This window comes from Nicotiana sylvestris, chromosome 5, assembly GCF_000393655.2.
Source record: "Nicotiana sylvestris chromosome 5, ASM39365v2, whole genome shotgun sequence".
Lineage (NCBI taxonomy): Eukaryota > Viridiplantae > Streptophyta > Magnoliopsida > Solanales > Solanaceae > Nicotiana > Nicotiana sylvestris.
The window spans coordinates 2,913,701-2,918,612 of record NC_091061.1 but is presented as its reverse complement, the minus strand read 5'-3'; positions in this window follow the sequence as shown (position 1 = coordinate 2,918,612).

Below are 4,912 nucleotides of genomic sequence, written 5' to 3'. Positions count from 1 at the left end.
CTAGTTGAGCTAGAGATGTTAGATTTTGATGTTATCATGGGCATGGATTGTTGGTAGCTTGTTATGCCACAGTTGATTGTCGAGCAAAGACAGCTAGATTTCATTTTCCGGGTGAGCCAATCCTTGAATGGGTAGGTAATATAGCGACACCCAGAGGTAGGTTTATTTCTTATCTGAAGGCGAGAAACATGATCGCAAAAGGGTGCATCTATCATATTGTGCGAGTTAGAGATATGGATGCTGAGGTACCTACACTCCAATCTATTCCAGTAGTAAAGGAGTACACAGATGTATTTCCAGATGAACTTCAAGGTATTCCTCCAGAGCGAGAGATTGATTTTGGCATCGATTTGCTTCCAAAAATGCAACCAATATCCATCCCTCCGTATAGAATGGCACCTGCCGAATTGAAGGAATTGAAGGAGCAGTTAAAAGATTTACTGTAGAAAGGTTTCATCAGGCCCAATACCTCACCTTGGGGTGCACTGACACTGTTTGTATGGAAGAAGGACGGCTCGCTGAGGATGTGTATCGATTATAGGCAACTGAACAAGGTAACTATTAAGAATAAGTATCCACTTCCAAGGATAGACGACTTGTTTGGTCAGTTATAGGGAGCTAGATGCTTTTCAAAAATAGATTTTAGGTCGGGGTACCGCCAGGTCAGAGTTAGGGAGGAAAATATTCCCAAGACAACCTTCAGGACGCGATATGGCCATTTCGAGTTCCTTGTCATGTCCTTCGGATTGACGAATGCACCTGTCATATTTATGGACTTGATGAATAGTCTATTCCGGCCATATTTGGATCTGTTCATGATAGTCTTTATTGATGATATTCTGGTTTATTCACGTTCAGAGGGTGCACATATGGACCACCTGCGAGCGGTACTCCAAACCCTTCGTGATAATAAATTGTATGCTAAGTTTTCTAAGTTTGAGTTCTAGTTGAAGTCTGTAGCATTCTTGGGGCACATTGTATCCGACGGAGGTATAAAGGTAGACACGCAAAAGATTGAGGCTGTGAAATCCTGGCCTAGACCTACCACTCCGACAGAGATTCGTAGCTTTCTAGGCTTAGCAGGATACTACCGGAGGTTCGTAGAGGGGTTTTCTTCTCTTTCAGCACCGTTAACGAAGCTGACACAGAAAGCGACTAAGTTTTAGTGGACAGAGGCATGTGAGCAGAGTTTCCAAGAGCTTAAGAACAGGTTGACCTCAGCGCTAGTTAGGGTCCAGATGGTTATGCCATGTATTATGATGCCTCAGGTGTCGGGTTAGGATGTGTCTTAATGCAACACGGAAAAGTAACTGTGTATGCTTCAAGGCATTTAAGGAAGCATGAGTGGAATTATCCGAGCCACGACCTCGAATTAGCTGTGGTTGTCCTTAAACTTAAGATATGGCGGTATTATTTATATGGTGTTCATATGGATATATTCACAGTTCATAAAAGCCTGCAATATATCTTCAAGCAAAAAGAGTTGAATTTGCGACAGAGGCGATGACTTGAGTTATTGAAAGATTACGATTTTAACATTCTCTACCATCCAGGGAAAGCTAATGTTGTAGCAGATGCCTTAAGTCATCGATCTATGGGTAGCTTAGCACATGTAGAGGCCGAAAAAATACAATTAACCAGAGAGATTCATCAATTGGCTTGTTTGGGGGTTCGGTTAGTAGACTCTAGCAATAGAGGAGTTGTACTCCAAAATACCGCAAAATTATCTCTCATAACTGAAGTAAAGGAGAGGTAGTACGAGGATCCAGAGTTGGTCGAGTTGAGAAAGTGGGTTCCATAGCAGAAGAAGCCATTGTTAGAACTCAAAGGAGATGGGGTTCTCAGATACATGGTTCGTTTGTGTGTTCCAAATGCAGCAGGGCTACGAAACAGGATTATGTCAAAGGCACATTTTTTGTGGCACTCCATTCACCCTGGGTCGACGAAGATGTATCATGACATTAAGGATGTGTATTGGTGGAACGATATGAAGAAGAACATTGCTAAGTATGTCGCTCAATGCCTTAGTTGCCAGCAGGTGAAGATAGAGCACCAGAAGCCCAGAGGGCTAATGCAGACTATAGAGATCCCGACATGGAAATGGGAGGCGATAAACACAGACTTTATCACGGGTTTACCTCGTTCTCATCGTAAATTTGATTCCATAAGGGTGATGATAGGCTCATGAAATCTGCTCATTTCCTACCAGTCAAATCTACATATACAGTAGAAAATTATGCAAAGTTATATATTAAAGAGATAGTGCGACTACACGGAGTGCCAATATCTATTATATCGGACCGTGGGGCCCAATTTACAGTACATTTTTGGAGGTCATTTCAGAAAGGTCTAGGGACTCAGTTAAATCTCAGCATAACTTTTCATCCACAAACTGATGGACAAGCCGAGCGCACAATTCAGACGCTCGAGGATATGTTACGAGCATGTGCGTTGGATTTTATAAGAAGTTAGGATGAACATCTACCTCTTATCGAGTTTGCATATAATAATAGTTACCACTCCAATATCCAGATGGCTCCATACGAGGCTTTGTATGGGAATGCAGATCTCCTATAGGGTGGTTTGATGTTGGAGAATCTGGATTACATGGGCCAGACCTAGTTCAACAGGCCATAGAAAAAGTAAAGTTTATCCGGGAGCGACTGTTGACAGCTCAAAGTCATCATAACTCATATTCTGACGTGCGACGACGAGATTTAGAGTTCAGGGTTAATGACTGGGTATTCTTAAAGGTGTCACCTATGAAGGGTGTGATGAGTTTGTCAAGAAAGGAAAACTTAGCCCACGGTATATTGGGCCATATAGGATCATTCGGAGAATGGGCCAAGTATCTTATGAGCTAGAATTGCTCTCGCAATTAGAGTCTGTCCATCCGGTTTTTCACGTATCTATGTTACGGAAGTGCATTGGCGATCCTACCCGAGTGGTGCCCACGGATGATGTACAGATTACAGAGGACTTGTCATACGAGGAAATTTCGATTGCCATCCTAGATCGACAAATCTGCAAGCTACGGAATAAGGAGGTAGCCTCCGTGAAGGTCTTATGGAGAAGCAAGAATGTGGAAGAGATGATGTGGGAAGCGGAGGGAGAAATGAAGTCTAAATACCCCCACCTATTTCAAACTAGAAATATGGCTCGAGATGGGATACCTCAGCACAGTCGTATTCAGACTAGTAGGTCATCAGGTAAGCTCTCATCTTGACTCTCAGAATTTATAATGGACAGTTGCGTGAAGCCAAGTGTTGGTATCTATAAACAGTGGCCATGTGTAGCATGTATAGTATGTTTTCTGGATGCATACAGGTTGGTTTTAGTTTAGTGTAGGGAAGAGACTCCGGCAAAAAATTTCCCAAAGTATCTAAGAGTAGACATTCGAGGACGAATGTTTCTAAGGGGGGAAGGATGTTACATCTTGTGTTTTTCGTACGTTAAAGTTTCGTCTTCAGTTAATTGACATAAACTCGGGGATGAGATTATCTTGAGGTTAGCATATTTATGCTATTTATACCAAGCAATAAATAAGTGCCATGAAGGAAAGGGTACACGAATTAAAGAAAATGAGTTTCGTTGAAGGTTGTCGAATTTGAATAAAATACGATCTGAGCTATAATACCCAATATTTATGGACTAGTACCATGCAAGGTACCATATGACCACGATAGTATAATGTATAAAGTATACTAAAAATAAGTAGAATTTTAAGTAATTTGAGATAATTGTTAATTATGCGGGTAATTGGTTAATTACCGGATAACGAAATATTACCTAATTAATTAATTGGTTATGGGATAAGATTAAAATTATCGCACTCCCATGTGGCAGCAAGCCAGTTAATGAAGAGATGACTCTTAGTCACTTTTGATAGGTGGCAACATGAAGTGTAACCAAAACACTTAAATCCTAAACATCTTTTAAGACAAAACCTTACTACAAATAAGGTAGGAAAACAAAACGTTAAAGTCATTCTTCAAAACCTTTCAGCAAATTTCTTTTCAAATGTTACAATCAGAATGAGACGCAACAATATTTTTCTTGCAAGAAATTCCTACAAAAGAAAATCCAACGAGGATTTTTAGAGTCATAACAACGTAAAAATTTTGCGATTCTAAAGGATTACGGTGCAATCTTTTTCAAGAATATCATACAGATTTTTCCTATTCCAGGTATGTTAAGGCTAAGTCCTTCCTTCATTTTGGCATAATCTCGTAATTACACGAGTTTGATAACGAAGCATAAAGAAAAATTTATATTCCGGAATTTAAGTATATTTTTCTAGTTTTGAGAATTATAATATTCTCTTTATCGGGACTGCATATTCATTACTTGAACTTTTTAGTTCTTAGAAATAGGATATCGCTACATTAAGAAGCTCATTCGTTGTTTTCAGTCTGACCAATATCGCATAATGTCAAATTATGAAAGCCTCTGATTGACCACCAAATTTAATATCAAATAAAGATGTCTACTGCTTCATCTACTTGAAGCTTTTATTGATGCATGCAAATATTAAAATTCCTTTTTGACATCAAAGAATTGAGTATTTCCTTCTTCCATTCAAGAGAGCAGAGAGTCTATATTTTCAGTTACATTATTTTCATTACCATCGAGCTATAATCGATGGGCAGGCCCCTATTGGGCAACCTCTGATCAGATGGTAAGTTATATACCGAGCGTCTATGAGCGAGCCCAGTTGGTTGAGATACAAAGCCTAGTATGGCTGAGCGCCTATGAGCGAGCCTACTATGGCAGATTATATATATATATATATACCAAGCCTAATAGGTCCGGACAACTATTTTACTTACTATATTGAGAGAGTTGAGTCAGTATCAGCAGTTAAGCATATCTTCAGATTATCTTTGACTTCTAGCAACTTGCAGTTATTATA